This window comes from Bos mutus, chromosome 16 (assembly GCF_027580195.1).
Source record: "Bos mutus isolate GX-2022 chromosome 16, NWIPB_WYAK_1.1, whole genome shotgun sequence".
In the NCBI taxonomy this organism is placed as follows: domain Eukaryota; kingdom Metazoa; phylum Chordata; class Mammalia; order Artiodactyla; family Bovidae; genus Bos; species Bos mutus.
This window is the reverse complement of record NC_091632.1, coordinates 8,287,150-8,308,272: the sequence shown is the minus strand read 5'-3', so window position 1 is coordinate 8,308,272 and position 21,123 is coordinate 8,287,150. Positions and strand designations below refer to the sequence as shown.

At 39.5% G+C, this 21,123-nt stretch overlaps 1 long non-coding RNA gene across 2 annotated transcripts in view; it reads right to left on the bottom strand.

Annotated features, from left to right (window-relative positions):
* Window positions 1-4,214: 4,214 nt before the first annotated feature.
* Window positions 4,215-21,123, bottom strand: part of LOC138991231 (uncharacterized) — a 53,366-nt gene continuing 36,457 nt past the window's right edge. Inside the window, exons 2-3 of one of the 2 annotated variants that reach the window (XR_011467198.1) lie at window positions 13,472-13,633; window positions 4,215-6,018 (exon numbers count right to left, since the gene is read on the bottom strand). This is a non-coding gene — a long non-coding RNA (uncharacterized lncRNA). The remainder of the gene's footprint in view (window positions 6,019-13,471; window positions 13,634-21,123) is intronic. The other variant, XR_011467197.1, reaches the window with a different exon arrangement.

Here is a 21,123-nt window from a genome sequence, read left to right as displayed (position 1 = left end):
TAAAGACAGGGAAAGTCCTGCCACCTCATGAATGAACCTTGAAGACACTATTCTAAGGGAAATGCGCCAGTCACAAAAGGACACATACCTCAATTCTACTTAAGTGCTTTGCTGCATGCATGCTAAGTCACTTCAGCTGAGTCTGACTCTTTGCAACCCCATGGACTGTAGCCCGCCAGGCTCCTCTGTCCATAGGATTCTCCAGGCAGAAATCCTGGAGTGGGTTGCCATTTCCTTCTCCAAAGGATCTGCCTGACCCAGGGATCAAACCTGCGTCTCTTGGGTCTCCTGCATTGGCAGGCGGATTCTTTATCACTGAGTCAGCTGGAAAATTTACAGAGACAGAAAGTAGAAGGGTGGCTGCCAGCCACTGGGATGGGGGATGGGAGGGGAGAGGGAACTTTTGTTTGAGTATAGAGTTTCAGTTTAGGAAGATGAAGAAGTTTTCTGAAGATGGAAGGTAGGGATAATTGCACAACAATGTGAATGTATTTGAAGCCACTGAACTATACACTTAAAAATGCTTAATTCCAGTTATGTGCATTTTACACCATAAAACATCTGCTATCTAATAATTTTCCGCATGCTTTTCTGCCTCCTTATATCTAAAACTGTAATTGCAATCTTCAGTTTTTGGTGTGAACATTCAACATCTCTAAAAAATAATTTGAATGGCTTAAACAGGGCATGGAAAGGGGAGTAAAATAGGTGACCTTCGCCTTGGATGAGTCCTCTAATTTCAATCCTTCTTTCCTAAGTTTAAAATAAATACATTTAATCCACATTAAGATAACCAAAAGGGTTTCTGGCTTTGCTTCCTCTTCTGCTAATGGATTTGGATAAAATGATTAATTGATTGTTTCAGCAAACCAGGAATTTCACAGAACCACCCAAATAGTTACTTATCAATGGAACTGGTGCATAGCTACAAACACCACTTGTACAAATACTGCAAGTATCAGAGACTTTTGGGTCTTTTAAAGAAAGCACTATCTAGCCCAAAATGACATTCTTTGTATAAGGGCTTTAAGTTTTAATTTTCATATACACATCCTCAATCCACGCACAAACCTTAAGACTCAGCAAGTCCTATTCTAGCACATACCTTAGAGCTCTCTTGCCCATGTGTACCACAAGACATACACGAGGATATTTACAGCCACAGCATCCATAACTGCCGAGGAAATAACAGCTCAAAGTCAAAGAAGTTGACATGTTCCTGCTTATACTATACTTCTGTAAAAATGTAACTTCTCATTTTTATATCTGCAGGAATATTCTAAGTGCTGATTTTATTGTTGTCATTACATAAACATTCTATTAAAGTACGCATTCAAATTAAAGCTTGTCTCTCCAGTGACATTTGAAACACTCGATCTAGACTATGTGCTACTAAAGAATACTGGCCACGGCCCTTTCAGTCATCTGTTACACGTGTTAGTTGCTCTGCCGTGTCTGACTTTTTGCCACCCCATGGACTATACCAGGCTCCTCTGCCCATGGAATTCTCCAGGCAAGAATACTGAAGTGGGTTGCAATTCCATTCTCCAGGGGAATTTTACTGACCCAGGGATCAAGCCCAGGCCTCCTGCATTGCAGGCAGATTCTTTATTGAGCCACCAGGGAAGCCCTCTGTCCGCTGTTATATGTTATAGTCACTCTCTTATATATCAGTTTAAACTGATACAAAACACGTTGCTTTGAGAAAAAATAAATTTAGCTGTAGCTCATTAATGTGGAGAAGGCAATGGCACCCCACTCCAGTACTCTTGCCTAGAAAATCCCATGGACGGAGGAGCCTGGTAGGCTGCAGTCCATGAGGTCGCTGAGGGTCGGACACAACTGAGTGACTTCACTTTCACTTTTCACTTTCATGCATTGGAGAAGGCAATGGCAACCCACTCCAGTGTTCTTGCCTGGAGAATCCCAGGAAGGGGGGCCTGGTGGGCTGCCGTCTATGGGGTTGCACAGAGTCAGACACGACTGAAGTGACTTAGCAGCAGCAGCTCATTAATGAATACACATTCTTGATTTTCATTTAATAAGTGTCTATAGTATATTCTACACAAGAAAGATTATAATCCTAAAAACAAAAATGTGAAGAGGGATATTGCAGATAAAAAGGAAGAAAAAATTAGATAAATTAATTAAATTATAATAATGTAAACCAAAGTATACTTCTTGTCCTGCTTGATTAGGTCAACACATAAAACCAGTTTAGAAGACAATTTGCTCAACTTTTCTAGTAAAGGAGAAAAATGAGGACAAGTACAGTACGGAAGGGTTTTTAAATAAGACGTACTGACAGCTTATAATATGGTGTCTCATCAGATGACGTGGTGTTTTGACTGCATGGCTACAGAAGGGCTATAATTTAAATGCCATTAAAGACACATAAGCTCCAGCATGGAGACAGGAATACTGTAAAATTTTTTGCTCTGCAGTCACCATGCAGATAAAATCGTTCCTTTGATCTTGCAGTGCCAAAGTCCGTTGTCCAGAAGGGAAATGTCTTTGCGTTTCTGTCTTAAGCTAAGACAGGTTTCACTTTCCGTCTAAGCCATTTTGTTAACGCCGCATAAAAAAACGAAGTGCATTTTGTCAGCAGAGCTTAGTCTTCCTCCATCGCTATTTTAGGTACTGTGTGATTATGTGCCGCTCAGGAGAGTGTGCCCAGAACACCCTCATCTGGGCTTAAAGCGCCAAAAGTCTAAGCTCGAACGTCTTCACGGGGGCAGCTCTGTAGCTTTTGTGTCTGAGGAACTAAGAACACTGTAATTTTCTTCTTTTGCACACTTTTCTTCTTAAAGAAAAAGGACACATTTTGTTTATTAGACTCAGAGTCACAAAAACACACACATCTGACCTTTGTGAGCAATGTTAGCAGCCAATAATCTGTAATAAAATCTATGCTCGGAACATTTGCAAAGCATGGTGAATTCTTTCCTGAGCAAGTCTCTAAATTATTTAAAATCTTGTGAAATGTTAACAAATTTTTTTAACTTTAAACTGTAACTTTATATACTACATTTTAAGGGGAATATATGGTGTGGAAATTTTTTCATAATAGATTAATTATGCTTTATTCTTTGGAAAACCATGCAAAAGGAGTTAAATCACTGTGATTTTCACTTACTCCTGATGGCTCATTGCATAAGACCTGTTTACAATTATATAAAAAATCTGTATTGTTTTGGGACCATGGTACATTGATGATACTCCCCAGAATCTAGTAAACTTTAAGTCTTAAGCATTTATATTTTGACTCTTCTATATTAAAAAATGTGGAATAATCTTTTTTAAAAAATATATACTTAGTTGAAAATTCAGAATTTTGCAAGATTGAAACTAATGTTACAAACCTAATTCGTATCTATCTCTTTCTATTCCCATTGTACTTAATAAAGAGCTAGTTCAAGTTCTTCTTCTGGGTGAAATTCTGGGATGATTGAAACAAGTATGTTTAATGGCCAAAAATAACATTTTTTACCCTGTCAAATGTACGCTGTGAGGTGGGACAATACTGATAATAAACTACTGAAGTCAGGTTTCGAAAGCTTGAAAGCAAAGTATCTTCTGCATAAACAGTGTTTCTTTGATTTTTTTCTGCCTCCATACATACTATTATATCATGGCATAAGTAAATTCTAAAGTCCATTTTCTAATGAATAATTCTTTGGGAAATTAAAAGTTATTTAAAAAGTGTAAGAAAAATGTTAAAAAGCTTAATCGACACTGTTTCCAGCACAAATTCCGCTCAGAGTGAAACAAGTCTAATACACTGGGCATTCTGCAAAATGTCCAATCGACAACAAACAAGCAAAATCCAAATCCAGACCTGGAACCGAACTCCTCCTTAACAGCTGTTCTTCTCAGTATTTGAGAGAGTGGTTTGACTTCAGTAGAAACGGGGTGAAGGGGAGGGCTTTTGCTGCCTGTCCCAACGTGGGGGCCAGTGGAGAGGTCTCTGTCAAAAGGCCTTTCCTAGGGTGTACTGCTACCCACCTGGCATGTTATGAGTGGACTCGGGAGTGTTACCCTCTGCTGTGTCAAGCACACACATCCTTCTGTGCATCTCCCCATCAGACCTGGACCAAGGGATGGCGTCCCCACCCCCATCAGACCTGGACCAAGGGATGGCATCCCCACCCCCATCAGACCTGGACCAAGGGGTGGCGTCCCCACCTGCTGAATGGCGGCCCAGACTCTCCCGTGCACACGGACCCCGTCCATTAAAAGTGCATCGCTGGCATTTTACCTGAGTCTCTGCACAACATAAATGCCGTGTGAAAATGCCATCAATGAAAATAATTTTGGTTTTATTGATTCTGAACATAATTCATCTATCTGTGAATGTCCAGGAACAACACAAAATTGATACAGAATGTCCTATGACTCAGTGTCTGCTGATGAAAAGTGAATTCTACTGAAGACAGTAAGAAAGGCAAGTGGCACAGATGGCAACAAAAAGCAATTGTAGAGAATACATTGGATATTTTGCATCTGATTCTAAAATTTTTTAATATTCATATTACCATCTTTCTTAGAAACCAGAATTGTTAATGATTACAAATATCAGCTCCAGGCAGACGGCAAAGCAAGATTTTCTAAAGTTGTAAAGGTAAACAAGCCATTTACTATGCAAACAAATATTGTTTTTATGGTTATTTAAACACTCACTCTACATTGGAGTATTGAAATCCTAGGAGAGGCACAGATCTTCTGATCATCACAGGAAGAGCTAGAAAAAATGGACAAAGTCCTTAAGCATATGTAGGATCAAGAGCATAGGGAAAATGCAGTAAACACGGTGCTCAATCATTTCTAACCAGAAGGGGAATCAGAGATTACAGTCACTAGAATAGAAGTCATAAATATTTAGAATCAACCCTTAAATTATGAGAGAGAGGATTAATTTCATCGGGTATAAAATTCCACAAGTAATAACTAAACAAAGAGAAACACTAAATTAGGTTGGAGCTGAAGGCCAATACAAATACTCACTGGGAAATACTGCTATGTTTTGGAGGAAATGTAAGAAAGAGAAAAATATATAGATAAAATGTGTAAACTAAATGCAAATCATCCATCATCGTATTTTTGCAGAGATCTGCTCTGAATCAGAGCAGTCTTCAATCAGGTCTGCAGCAAACCAATTCAGTTTCAAGGAGATCCCTAGTAATAATTTTGATTAATGAGGTAATTGTAGGGTGTTACTAAAATCCATTTTATTCTCAACTTGCTGAATAAAAAGCACTAATGCTCTTACAATGAAGGTAATAATTATTTGTGGCCATTTCAATGATAAATTCACAGTAAATCCATCCAGTAGTTATTCTCTTCAATTCTTTAAAAAAAGATGAAAGCATTCTGATTGAACAGTATATAGATTTTATCAGTTCAAAACTTCACTGCAGATATTTCGTGAAGCCAAAGTATAGTCGAGCTTGCCCAGCAATGAATAATTTTGCACTTCCTTTGGAGATCTCTAGCAAATCCATAAGGATCTGAAAAGTCTCTGTTAATGCGGACATTATGTGAGGCTCTCCAGCGCACAATGATTCCCACAGCACTGTGAGACTCAGGTCCTGAGCTTATATTAATTCATTTTCTTCCAACGATTTAGAGCACGACTTGAGAAAATGGCGGCAGAGTGAGGTCCTCCGGTGAACAGACCATGGTGAGCACTGTGTGAACAGGGCCTCCATTAGCTCTCTCAGAAGCACTCTGCACGTCGCACGGCTACATTTGGCACTGGCTCACCGTGTGCAGTGATGGCCATGAGGAGGAAGACAGTATCTGCTACCTCTAAGTGGTTCAGGTTGCGACAAGTTACTCCTTTGTGTACGGTTCCAAAGTGAGGTTGGTACAAAAGAGTGTACCCTCCAAGATCCAAGCTTCTTGAGCTGCCAGGAAAATCTCAAAACAATTAGGGCTCTTTGGAATGCGCGGTTAACTTCCTGCTGTAGGACAGGAACGCCAGCTGCTCCTGCAGCAGTGGGCCTCCAGACGTCAAGGCTGTGTGGATAGTGAGGTAATTGCAGGAAGGAAGGGATACAATTTTGTTATCACAGATTACCATCCCCATTGAAAACCATGGCTACGGCATTAATATCAGCGCTTCAGAGGCACGCAGCGTGAACGCGAGGTCCCGGCGTTCAAGTGTGGAGGTTTGTACAGTTGCTGCTGTGCAAAAAGATGGGTCAGGATGATTAAATGTGGGAGCCAAAGAGAGGGACCCCCCTCAAAGAGACAAAGAGACGGAGCCCCCGCCTCAGAGCTACAGGCTACCAGGCCTTATCAGTGAAAGTAGGTCTTGTAAGACCAAGAGCCAGATAACAAGGTTTAAATTTAATATAAGTGTTCTGGAACTATGGCTTGCCCATTGCATTAAGAAAAACAAAATGTTTAGACAAAAGATTAATTAATCAACAACTCCATTGAGGACTATCTTTGGTCATTAGCGACTGAATATGGGAAAATGGGTGGTGATTTTCCAGTGTTCATCCAAGAATAATCTCTTTCTCAATTTCTCCTGCTGTGTTATCAATAGACCACAAATGATCAAAAGCTCTATAGACTTTTAAAGAATATTTGTTGGAGTACAGTTGCTAAACAGTGTTGTGTTAGTTTCAGGTGTACGGTAAAGTGAATCTGTCATAAATATATATATATATATATATATATATATGCATCTTTTTAGATTTTTTCCATACAGTTCCTTGCAGAGTATTGAGTAAGCGTTCCCTGTGTTATACATCAGGTCCTAAGGACCTAATTCAATATTTTGGACCTAATTTATATATTGTAGTGTGTACATGTCAATCTCAATATAAACTTTTATTTCAAAGCTAGAACTAAGATGCCATATTTCTATCTGGGAATTTTAAACGACCTTCTTTTGGCATATTCCACTGGCAAAACCAGTCTATATTTATTCCCAGATTATTAAAATTAATTAAAAAGTCAGTTTAACAATTTCTTGCCTTTCTGTCTAAGGATCTCAATTACTTATATGCTGAATGTAGAAAAAAAAATTTTTTTTTGACTCGTGGACCATTTTTTTATAGTCTTTACTGAATTTGTTCAATATTGCTTCTGTTTTATGTTTTGTTTTTTGGGCTGCCAGGCATGTGAGATCTTAGGATCGAATCCACAGCCCCTGCACTGGAAGGCGAAGTCTTGACCACTGGACTGCCAGGGAGGGCCAACAGAACGTTTTTTTAAATGCTGCTTGTAAGTGAACAGAACAGTCAGTGCTTTGGTTCACCTACGAACATGGCAGTGTCAAGGATGGGGTCTGCAAAGTGCTTGATTCTGGATTCATTCTACCAGCCATGAAGATAAAGTCCTTCTCATTTCCCCTCACTTCAAAAACTCTCTCCTACTAAAACACCCAGGTGTTCGTGGCTTCTGTGGGCAATAGCATATTACTACTGGCTTACACTGAGCTAAGAGCAGTCAAATCACCTTTGCAATTCTTAAGCCAGGCCTTCCCACCCTGTAGAATTTTGGAGTTAGGACAAGACTATAAGCCTGTCTTGTTGAACCTGCCCTATTGTTTCTGACTAAGGCACAACTGATGGCATGATTCCAGGAGACCCTTGAAAATATTTTTTTGAATCCTGAGTAATTTATTCAAAATATTATATTCCCTGGAGTTTAATAACATCCTAAAAATCATAAGATCTTACCAAGTGCAGTGCATTTAAGGTACAAAACATATAAGAACAAGAGCTAATGTGTACATCGGGAGGGGGAAGAATTTGAGGGTGAACAATGATAAATTCTTTTCTGACAAGTGGAAAAGCAATAATTAAGGGAAAATATGAACAAAATACTGACACCTAAGTGTTTGCTGGTGTAGGAAAACAAACTTTTACATTGTAGTAGGCATTTAAAAACGTTTTTAGCTAATTTAAATCCCTGTTTGAGAGTAGTGCATCCGTTTTGTTTTTAAGGTTTCCTGTCTTTCAGTGGTACGTGAAGACTCTTATTAAAAACATTTGCTCTCATAAGTCATTCTTTCCAGTGACAAAGATGATTTGGTCTATTGCCAATGAGTAAACCCAAATTCATACAACTCCTTTATTTCTTTATGTTTAGAGCCTTTGCCATTTCCAATAAAAAGTTACCAAGTCAGACTGAGAAGCTCCATCTGAGGCTGAGCCCATCTCCAGGGCCGGGGATGTCCCTGGTCCTGGCTCACCTGATAACTTGGCAGAAATGCAGGTTCTCAGGCCCTGCTGACTAACCAGAAACCGGGCATAACACCCAGCAGTTTTTATTTCAACAAGCCTTTCAACTCATCTGAGGCAATGAAATTCTGAGGAACTTTGACCTAGGACATCTGTGGTAATCAAAATGTTTCCTCAGTCACTAAACAGCAAGCAACAGTCTCATAGTATATAAGTAAAAGAAATGGCCATTTGTTTTACATTTCAACATATTTGCTATAAAAGTGTTTTGTTTTAAAAAAAAAAGTGTTTTGTTACTTTTCACAATTCCCTTGTGTTGATAATTATCTCATATCCACACCCCCACCGTGTTTGCATGTTATTTATTACTGGGGAGCACCTTCACTGTAATTAAAAACATGCACATACTGAAATAAACATTGTCACTCTGAGCTCTTAGATTCCTTTTTAAAAAAAATATTTTTGAGATTCCTAGATTTTAGGTGCTGCAGAAACACTTGCATTACAGAGCTATTCTTCACCTGATACATACCAGTTGTTTATGCAGAGTTTCTACGACAGTATTGTGAAGAGCCAACCTAACTCCTTTTGTAGTGAGATAGGAGAAGAAATGAAACATGTTTAGACAAGTGGTTCTCCGCCAGGGACCATGTCTGCAGACATCCATGTGGTGGGGAGGGAGCTACCCCATCTAGTGAATAGAGGCCAAGGATGCTGACAAAAACCCTGCAATGCATAGGAAATCTCCCACATCCATAATTATCTGGTTCAAAGTATCAATAGCACTTCTGTTGAAAAGTTTTGGCCTAGAGAAAAATGAAGTCATATTTCATCACACTAAATTAGTGATAGTCACTATAATTGGCACTTGAGAAGACTCTTAAGAGTCCCTTGGACTGCAAGGAGATCAAACCAGTCAATTCTAAAAGAAATAAACCCTGGATATTCATTGGAAGGACTGATGCTGAAGCTGGAGCTCCAATACTTTGGCCACTTGATGCAAAGAGCTGACTCATCAGCAAAGACCCTAACGCTGGAAATATTGAAAGCAGAAGAGGGCAGCAGAGGATGAGATGGTTGGATGGCATCACTGACTCAATGGACATGAGTTTGAGTGAACTCTGGGAGATAGTGAAGGACAGGGAAGCCTGGCGTGCTGCAGTCCATGGGGTTGCAAAGGGTCGGACATGATTTAGCAACTGAACAACATCTATAATTTCCATGTTACCCACTTGGGAAGCCAAAGTCTTTCACCACAGCTGTACAACCCTGGAACCCTTTCTTATACTCAAAATCTCCAATTCCACACCAACCCTCAGGCCCCGAGGAGAGCTTTCCTTCTCAGCAGAGAAAGTACAGCTAATTATTACAGACCAGCATTGAATCCCCTTTTAGGAGCTCACATTTTTTTTGCATTGGCATTTTGAATTCTTGGCATGTTGCCTTGTGTGAATGTTCAGCTCTGTTAGTCAACTTCTTCTTTCCAAAAACATGTTATTTACTTGAAAGAAGACTTCATCTTGAAAAAAAAAAACCCACCATTTACTTCACTATCTATAAGTTTATTGCTCTTAACAAGATTCTTTTTACATTTCATCTTTTTTCTCAATTTTCTTTATGATTGAACTCTATCAGTCAGGTTGATAAAATATTAAAGCATAGCCCAGTTACTAAACAAAACATATTTTCCATTAGCAAACATCTTTCAATGGTCCTTTCAGCAATTCCTGCGACAGTTCTGAAAATGTTTTCCAAAGGCATGTGATGACTTTTTCTTTTGTTAGCCAAAGGATGTTTCTAGGCTTCTGTGGCTAAAGATGCCATTCAAAATTCAGTAGAATTGTGCGACATGAAATTTAACAGTGGACAGATGTTACTATGCATATATAATTTATCTGCGAGTACAAAGCACAGACTGGGAGCACTGTATTTCTGTGTAATCTGATTAGAATTTTCACGGAGCTACATCCTTGGACACTATCTCTAGAAAGCAAGCAGGTGACTCACAGCTGCACTCCACCGTTTCCGAGGATCGTAGGAAAGGCAATTCGAGGTAAAGCCTAATTAACTCTGCAATGTTTGATCCTGGATATCTTTAAGAAAAGCATAGTTCCCACCCACCTGCAAACTCTGATGTTAGCCATGAACTTCTTCGTTGCGTTAAGAAAGGAAATACTAAACCCCATTGCTACAGAATGGTACGCAGAACGGTGCGCAGGAAAGGTAACCATGCACAACCCTGTGTGTGCGGATTCCTCCCACTCTTTTCCTTAGATCCGCATTCTGTTACATTTCCTGCTCTCTGTTATATAAATTACCGGGCTTCCTGGGTGTCACTAGAGGTAAAGAACCTGCCTGCCAATGCAGGTTAGATGTAAGAGATGTGGGTTCGATCCCTGGGTTGGGAAGATGCCCTGGAGGAGGAAAATAGCATTCCATTTCTACACTCCAGTATTCTTGCTTGAAAAATCCCATGGACAGTGGGGTCTGGCAGACTGCCATCCATAGGGTCACACAGAGTCGGACACGACTGAAGCAAGTTAGCACACACGCTTGTAAATTATGACAGTAATAGAGACAACTCAGATCTTTATGCTGTTTCACTGAATTTGGAGTCCCTGAAACACATATCAAGATTGAACATGAAATCAATCCCCAAACTACTGTCTAAATCTTTTTAAAAAATTTTATTTCACTTAAATGTTTAACAAAGTTTGGAGACCGAAATTTATGCCCTGAATAAGCAGCGAGAGTTTAATTATAGAAACTGATAACCTCCTGATTTTTATTATTTCATCAAAATGCCCACTTTTAATGGAAGAGGTGGCTGTCTTTTAAATATTTTCATCAAAGTGTACTTTAAACTGAAAAGTTAACCAGCTTCTATCTATCTACCTATCTATAAGACTTGCATATTTAACCTTAAGACAGTGGGTCAGGCTTTTTGAAGGTCAGATCGTCTACTTGTTTAATTTATAAAAATACTAATTTGCAGTAACATCGATAAACACATTTCCATGTGACATTTTCAAAGATTAATCTGAGGAAATATTTCTTTTCTGAGTTGTCTGATATCCTAGACAAATTAGAAAGCCAGTTTAGGGGTATAATTTAAAATGTAAAAGCTTTGATTCTCAAACATATTTTGGGGTGTGCATAATATCTTTTTAAACAAGAAGTCTACTATGTTTTCAAGAGCAAACGGTATTTTCTCTAGAATCACCGACTGCCTTGAATAATGGGATCTCGCTGTTTATCTGCAGTAGATCCCTTCCCCTCTCCCTCTTCTGCCAGTTCTTATGAGAATACTCAGAAGTGGAAGGTAGGAATTTTTCTCATTCATTTTTTAGGAGCACAAGGTTAGTGATGGAAAAGAAGTTCTGTATTCCCAACATCCTTGGAACAACTTACCTTCTTTTCTTCTGGGAGATCCTTTTTGTTCTGATCGCAACTATGTGACTACGAGTAACACGCAATTGGGATACACAAAAGTCAAAAGGGTGTTGTACTTATACACAAAATGAATATTCATTCATGTGCGTAGTTTGTACATGGTTTACATACTTCATATGATGATTAAAGGACATTTTGTTCCGTGATTGATACCCCCAGGCAGCTTCAATATATATCGCCTACTGAATGATAGTGATATTTTATTGCAGATATATTTCCACGGTGGTATGTCTTCTCAAACATTTTTTATCCAGTCTTTGGAAAAATATTTTTCTTTTTCTAAAAATATGCAGAACTACAATTAAACCAATGGCACTTATACATAAGCAGAATGACTTTCTGGGCTTCATTTTCTTGGTTTCAATCTGAGAGACGTGTTACAAAATTTCTATGATTTCTACCGACTTTATGGCCCTATTAATTCCAATGGAAATATAAAAAGAAGGCCAGATCATGAATTGAAACACCCAGGATCACAGTGACTTATATCACCTAGACAGACACCTATATCTCACCATTTTGTGAGTGATCCTGTTACTATTATAATTTATTCTTCAGATCATGCCATCTACAAGCCAGACTGCCTGACATCCATATGTGCCTACGTGTTCTTGAAAACCATTCTGGGGGAGGGATTCTTTCTGAAAATCTACGGCCACAGCATTTTCGAAAATGAACAAGGTCAAGTGAGGACGCCTCTGAGATACAGTGTCTTCTTTTTTTTTTAAAGTCTGTTTTGTTGCCTGGGAGGCCCCAGCATGGAGCAGTGGTCAGAGGCCAAGCAACTAGTGTCTTTGAAAAAAAAAAAAAGGTAAAAAGGGTAAAAACTGTGAGGAAGGAAAATAATACATGGAATTGTCAAAGACAGGGAGGGAATCTAAGTGAATGGGGAGTGGGAAGCAGAGACAGACAGGAACCTAGCAAGCAATCCCGACCTTGCGGAGGGTCTACACCACTGAGTCAGGAGTGTGCCGTCAAGTCCTTCCCAGACTCTGAGCCAAGTGACTGCCTCTTTAAACTGCCTCATCCAACAGCCGATTCAGTTGCCACCACAGAAATAGAAATTACAGCTTTCAACCCTTCATTTTATCCCTCTTACCTATAATCCTCTAGTTCCAGTCTGTCTGACCACTTGACAACGTTGTTGGTTTTTTTTTTCTTTTTTAAATTAGCACGGCTTTGGGGGACCGCTTAAACATGCTTCACTCACAGACAACAGTAGATATCCCTCGAAACTCTTGATGAGGAAAAAAAAACAACCCTGCTGAGAACATAAAATGGCACAGAGAACTCACAGAACGGATTCTCATAATTGAGGCTGTCGTGTGTCTTATTAAAAGCCATCAATTTACCTGGAGGTCTTTCTTTAAAACCTGTTAAGATTCTTCACAGATTCTACATAAAGATTTTTTTTTCTTTCTAAGGCTCACTGATCTCCTTTCACGTGTGTGTTGTTTGCTGGGTCCTTCAAAGGGCTTCACGCTTTACTTTCATATTTAAAAAGAGTCACGATGAAGGCCATTCTTTGAATGCAGTGCCTTCAGAGGGACCAAGATGCTTATTATAACTGCCCTGATGAGCCCGTCAGAGCCTCTTGTGACTCCCAGGCTCCTCTAATGTGTATTTAGGTGTCCTGCCGGATGGCTTGCCTAAGTGATGTGGCTCAGATTTGATGAAAGGATAGCAAATAACATCAATTATAAAGGACATATGTTAATGAGAAGAAGAAAAGAGAGAGGGAGTCTGGGGTGGGGGGAAGAAGAAATTACCCACAATAGACAGAACAAAGCATTTCAACCGAACAAAAAGAAATGCCGTACCTGAATCATGTCCTAATTTTAGGGCATGACTGTGTTCTTTAGAGGTATATGTCTTTGGAGACGTAACATATTTCTTCAGCCTTTGTGGGACTGGCATTGAAGGTGTAGATCAAACCGCCTTCAGTTTCCTTTACGGACTTGTTGGTAATTTTGCCATGATCCCTGTACAGAACAAAGATACTATGTAAAGCTCAGGTCATGGAAAGCCAAATAGCTAAAACTGATTTTTATCTTTTTACAGAAATGTTCTCCAATCTGGCAATCCATAGAGATCTGCCAATTTTTCATATCCTAAATTTTCCCATTCTTAGGGTTACCTGTTTAACCCAGAAAACATTGCATGCCACTCCTCCCCCGTAAAATAACAAGCAGAGACCCCTGAAAAGATAAAACAGATAGTTTTGCCAACCTCCACTAGGCTAATTAATTATAAGCATTAGTTTTCCTTTAGATGTACTTCCCATGTGTAAAAAGATTTTAAAATATTAAATACTATTAGCTCAATTGATAAATAAACCTAGATTTCATCCCCAAACCCATTAAATATATTTGCTTTATTTTTATCATCTAATTTCTCTAAAGAGACTAATTTATCTACCTAAATAATCCTGTGCTATATCTCTATCGTTCTTCTAGTCTACAAAAATGCTTGAAATTTCAAAAATGGAAATGTCGAACGTGATTAAGCAATGTGGTCTCTTCCTTTCAAGTAAACTAAATGAAGACAAACAACGTGCTCCCCCCCTTTACTACGGAGCCAGAGAAGCCTGGCATCTTGTTGTAAAAAATACCGTACAAGACAGTGTTGTGGGTTTGTGAGTTTGTTGATCTTCTTCAGTTAGACAGTGCATTCCCTCTTTAGTAATGTATCTCTGTTACTTTTACTTAAAAAGACTACCCATGTTCTCTGTCCAGGTGACATGTGTTTCCTTCCCACACTTCTCTTCTATGCTCCTAGGCACTTGGGGTGAGGCTCTCGAGACAGTTCAGGGGCGCAGGCGAAGGATGAAGTGACAAGGAGGGGCGATGGGCGCCCACGAGTCTCCCCCTGCCACCACGAGGGGCCTCCCCAGCAGAGGCTGTGGGTGTGGCATTGCGGGGAGGCGCTTAGCACAGCTCCTGTTTTTAGCCAGGGAGCGGGAAGGGGCCGGGCTGGGGACCAGTCTGATTCACGGGGGCTCACCCAGCTACTCTGTGCACATCCGCTTATAGGAGGCAAACCACTAACAAGTGGAGAAACAGTTCATTTAAAGAGATATGTCAGATATGCTTTAAGAAATTCAAAGTCCCAGTGTCAGCTTTAACATCACGGAAGGGTGAAACACTCTGAAAAGGCCACGCATACACACCCATCAACCTCTGAGGTATGGTGATGGCCGAGATTCTTAACTGATTTATTTTACTAAATGCACAAGGAACTTCCTGTTTCTGTTCATGACACCAAATTGTTCTTCATGTGAAATTTAAAGTTTTCAGACAGGACTGGAATTTAACAAGCCCCCTGCCCCTATGCACACACATATGTCTGCATTTTGGAGCCCATGTGGCATTCGTAGGTTTACCCTCAAACAATTTTCTGTGATTGGCAAAATTCCTCCTATAATAAATTGCGAAACTGGGGCTCAGAGGCTCACTAAAATTACAGAGTGACTGAATATGCATAAAAAGTTGTGTGCCCAAAGGTGTGGAGAAAAGGGAAACTTCCTGCACTGCTGGGGGTGTACGTGGGTTCAGCCACTCTGGAAAACAGTATGGAGGTTCCTTAAAAAACTGAAAATAGAGCTGCCGTGTGGTCCAGCAATCCTATTCCAGGCATCTACCTGTAGAGAGCTTGAGTTCAAGAAGATACACGTACCCCTGTCTTCACTGAAGCTCTATTCACCACAGCCAAGACATGGAAACAGTGTACATGTCTGACCACAGATGAATGGGTAAGAAGACGTGATGCACATATACAGTGGAATACTGCTCAGCCACAAAAAAGAATGAAGTCATGCTGTCTGCAGGACGGTGGATGGCCCTAGAGATGATCATGCGAAATGAATTAGAAAGAAAAACTCAAATACCACATGATATCATTCGTACGTGGAATCTAAAGTATGCCACAAAGGGACCTGTCTATGAAGCGGATATAGACTCACAGGCCTAGAGAATAGGTCTGTGGTTGCCAAGGAGGGAGGTTTAGGGGAGGGTGGAGTGGGAGGTTGGGATTAGACGATGTAAACTGTTTTATATATGTAGGATGGAAAACAGCAAGGTCCTACCGTAGAGCACTGAGAACTATATTCAGTATCCTGTGATAAACCATAATGGAGAAGAATGTCATAAAAGGGCGTATATATGTGTATAACTGAGTCACTTTGTTGTACTGTGGAAATTAACACAACCTTTTAAATCAACTATACTTCAAATAAAAAAAAAAATTTTTAAGTTATGCTCCCAAACTCCCAAACAAGCACTCCATTCACCTTATTCCCTTTTCGTGGCAAATAAGTGGGTGCTAGGGGCAGTCAGATCATTGTTAATGCCACAAAGAAAACCTCGATGTTATGAACTCATGTTATAAATTTCCTGTATTTTGATTTGATTGGAAAGGAAAGCTAGAAAGTATACTGACTTGAATTTTTTAAAATTTACAATAAAGGGTTTGTGTGAAACATGTCAATGGTCATAGGACTTATCTAACACTCTCATTTTCCTTTCAGTCATCCTTAATTACACTATGCAGTTAATTTTTAGCTGCCTTTTCTCTCCACTATTCCTATTAATTAAAGAAGTATAAGAATAGCAAGAACTTGGAAGGGAGTGATAGAGGACAATAGGTGTTCTCAATTAAAAAAAATATTGCAAATTTTTAAAATTAAGACTGACAACTGCTATTAATTACATTTTAAGCTATTAATGGTCTGACACTTATTTTAAGCCCATCCTAAGTATTCCACATGGATTGAACCCATTTATGAAGAACAGAAAACCATTGAATGGTTGGGCTGGGGATGAAAATAGACTTAATTTGGGAGAGAAATGTTTACTAAAGGTTTCAGAGGAGCACTTGGTCAAAGCCCATGATATTTAAGTAAAACAAAATTCTACCAACTGGTTCATTTAAATCTTATAGAGTTCTCTCCTGTCTAAAGGTGGTCCTGTGGTCAGTTTCCATATACGACTGAATGTGTTTGCATGGTGTATGAAATGAAAAAGATGTATAGAACAGTCTTTCAGACTCTATGGGAGAGGGAGAGGGTGGGATGATTTGGGGGAATGTCATGGAAACATGTATAATATCATATAAGAAACGAATCGCCAGTCCAGGTTCAATACAGGATGCTTGGGGCTGGTGCACTGGGATGACCTGGAGGGATGGTACGGGGAGGGAGGTGGGAGGGGGTTCAGGATGGGAACACGTGTACACCCGTGGCAGATGCATGTTGATGTGTGGCAGAACCAATACAATATTGTAAAGTAAGTAGCCTCCAATTAAAATAAATAAATTTAAATAAATAAATAAAAGAAACACAAAGATGCACCAATGTTGACAATCTAAGAAGGCAGGTGGGGGAAGCCCCCTCCCTTGCTTTAAAGGATTATGATGAACTTTGAACTTTCTCTCTTTCTCTCTCCCTCTTTCTTGCCTTCTATAGGGACTTACAACAGATATAGAGTATCACTTGAAGATATGTTCTAAATTAGTTCCCTAATTCACATTGTGATTTCTTTTTTTTTTCCTCTCACATTTCTCTTTTCAGCTCTGAAAGAATTTAGGGAGGAAGAAAAGCATGGGCTTCCATCGTAGTTGAGGATGCTCTTCTTTGTCTGCTGGTCCCAGCCTCTGCACCTACACACGCGGGGCGCAGGGCGCGGCCAGGCAGACAGCACTTACTGTGAGATGCCGAGGGACTGTGGGAGCCAGGGGCTCACAGGCTGCAACTTGCATGCTTGGCAAGGCCCAGATGCCATGGCTTGAATCTCTAATAAACCACTTGCTGCCTCTCCAGTAATGATACCCTGCGGCTGCTGGGAGGGGATTCTTTTTATAGAAAACATACTCATAAGGATTTAATATTATCTCTCTGAACCCTTTGATTTAATAGAGTATTTTTTTTGTATTTTTTTTTTAACTTTCCCCTTTATTCTGTAGACCCGTGAACTGAACCAGGGTTAATTCTTGATGTAGCAGTAGGATGAAATCAACGTCTCTTTACTGAGCTCAAGACTCTTTTTCCTTTTGCACCATGTGCTTAAAAAGAAAAAAAAAATAAAGTATCTTGCCACTGAATGTCTTTTTACAGACTGAAAAGACTTCTTAGGTTAAACAACATTTGTTAGGTTTTTGATGCAATCAAATGCAATTTCAATCTTCTTGAAAGATCCAGCCCTGCCTCTCGAAAATTGCACATATGTGTCAGCTTCTCACTAGTGTTTTACACACGAAGTCTATTTTCACGAGAAAATGGAGTCTTTGTGTCTTTGTCTCTGCACTCCCTGCTCTCAGGCATGTTCTGAAGCAGCTTTGACTGTCTAAGCTCGGGGGGAGGGGCCTGGCCGTCATTTGTCAGCTCCCCTTTGCATCTGTAATTTCTGGCCACTCAGCAGTATTAGGGGGTCTCGGAAAGGGGGCGAGGAGCACGGGGGGGAGAGTTTGTCTCTGATGAAAGCCAAATTCTGCCTAAGTGCCCAAATTAACGACCAAAGAGAGAGAGGAGAGTCTGAAGAACTTTTATTGTGCTTTAATGCAAAAGGTTTTTTTTTTTTTTGGAAATGGCTAATTTACAAAATCGCACATGGTAACATTTTCAGATCTCAGCTGAGAAAGCCCCTGTCTGTATTCTGTTACAGTTTTCGCTGCTTTTAGCTTGGCATTGGCTCATGAAACGATTTTAATTTTCCACCAGTGGCTTCTGGTTATTTCTGCCCTTCTTTCCTCCTAACGTAACTGACAGGTCAATTAAACATCTGCATTTTTTTAATCTGGATTTCCCCCCATAACTATTTTGCTTTTCTTCTAAAACTTCCAGATGTTTTGGCTCCTTTAGGATTTGAACGCATGCAAGTATATTTGCTCCTATTTCAAAGGCAGAGAGCTAGATGGACCGACCAGATGTTTCTCTAGGAAAAGCTTGGTAATACACCAGAAATCAGGTCAGTATTTTTGTTTCTTTATAGATAACTTTACACTGGAACCTCTCTTCCTGTCTTTGAGCACTTTACAATTTGAGTTGATCTTGGAAACATTTTTGTCAGCGTTTAGAGTTCAGACTTCATGCTGTGATCCGTTAATTAATCGTCATAAAGAACATATCCAATTCTGTTATCTCAGTGTCTAGAGATGGGAATAGAAACTGCTGTGATCTGCTTTTTCTTAAATTATTATTATTTCTGTCTTTACCCCACCCCTCTGTGAGAGATAAGAGGTTGTAAGCTATACAAGGCAACAATGTATTTTAACTCCATTTCCGGCTTTGTACAAACATTAAAGGAATCACCAATGTCTTGCCTTGTCTGGAGGAGACTTGAAAGAGCCTCTAATGTACTTCAAGAAAACCTGCTTCCCATAATTAATAACAGGAAGCTGCGTAAACAGACATTTGCTGACACATGAAACTGAAACAGTAACATATACACAGAAACCTGGGAAATGCTGGTTATACAGAGGGCGGCTCAGTTGTAGATGTTTTTGAGTCCAGGGTAAGTGATCCTTCACTTTCCTTCACTTTACATTGCAAGGTGATCCCTGACCATTTAAACACACGCTCAGAATAGTCACTGCTCCCCCCGTTAGTATCTGGAAGTGCTCCTCATTCTCTTTTTAAGATTTAGGCAGAAACACATTCTTTCCTGGAATATAGATTTTCCAGAAGTAAATAGGAAGAAAGACAAACTTTTCTTGTTTTTCAACATGATTTTGAAATTTTTGAGCCCATTTCACTTCTGGAAATGAAAACACTTGGTGGGAAAATCTTGGTGTGTGCAGGATTGCTTTACTGGGGAGGGGTGTATATTCGCAAGGTCTCAGCAAACTAAATGCACCAGTCGTTCGACAGAAATGAAGACCCCTGGGCCACTCAGCCCACTTGTCGTTACAGCTCCAGACCAGCTTCCCAGGGAAGTGATGTGTCTTTATTGTCCAGCTGTATCGCAGAGCAGGGACTGTCTGAGCTGAGGACTGACCTTGAACGCAGCAACCTGATGTGACATGTGGTTCCCCTGCTTCTTAGAAAACGCTGGGCTTGATTTGAATTGGGGGATTTTTGTACAGAGTCAGCTGCTCAGTGTGCAGTTAATTTTGAGGTACAAGTGACTTGGTCCTTGTCAGTGAGATTTTTTTGTTGTTGTTGCTATTAAATTTTAAAGGTCACCCTGAGACCGGTTCAGTGTAAAATTAAATTTCTTGGAATGTTTCTGGTTTTGTGGGATGAATAGGAGAATAAGGAATGATGGCAGAAGTGAGGAAATGCATGTGTTTTCAGATGTATTAGGGGATTTATTAAAGGATTAAGGATGCAAATTAAAGGATGCATTTTGACTAGTCTAGTGTAATAACATCTACACTATATCACACAGCCAGAGTGATGTACCTTCATGGTAAGTGCCCAGTGAGTCTCATCCTAGCACTAGAAAAATGCAGTGTCTTGGGTACCAGGATTAGAGGATTTTGCATCCACCCAACCGATCTCAAAACTGAAAGCCAAATGTATTGTTTTCTTAGGTAATCTGCAGTAGATATAAATTTAAAGCAGAGGTGTTATACTAAGAGCCAATTAGTTCCAGTTAAAAATAAATATAAATTGTTTCATGTTTTACATATACTTGGATGAAGCAAAGTAAATAGGAAACACTTTTATCTCCAGAATCTTCTGTCGTGGAAACTGGAATCCATCCAATGGATATCTTAAGTTTAGAGAAACAACTGAGTTGGAGTGAGTGAAGCTGCGTTAATTGCAAGTGAAAACTAAGAGATTTTGTAAGCTGTAAAATGTCAGTGAGTTTGTAAAAGAGCAAGAAAGCTATGTAATGACTTAAAGTGATTAAAATTTAAAGTGTACCTATTTGGAATTTTTATTAAGTATAGGATGAACTATATATTGACTATTAGGAGTATACTATCTATTCAGAATAGTTTTGTAAGGAAAGCACAAGTTAATGAATTTTAAATTACAAACAAAATGTACTGTTCTCTTTGTTAGAGCCTATAGAAAGAAAAGGAAAGGCCAGGTAGTAGAATTATGCCATTTGAAAATTGATGCTTTGGAAAACAAAATATTTTTTCCAAAAATTTTAGCTGAGGATCTTCTTGGAAGATTTTCAGGTATGAATTATAAACTCTTTACTGTTAACCGTACATTTTAGTCATATGGAAAGAATGATGATACATTAAAAAATAATGATTTTCACAGGCAGACTCATTATTGTACACCTTGTCACAATATTTAAGCTGTTCTTAGAAATGTTTCATCATAAAGATCGTGCTGATGATATGAGTTACATTGTTCAGTGAAGACCCCAGAGCCTCCAAGCTAAGCTTATGCTTGTTCCTTAGGTCAGTTTGGTTGAACAGAACCAGCAAAGTCTGGTAAGAGTAATAGTTTCTCTCCTTTCCTGGACTTCATCAGAGCACAATGTCTTTATATGCACCTGAGAAAATCTGGTGTATT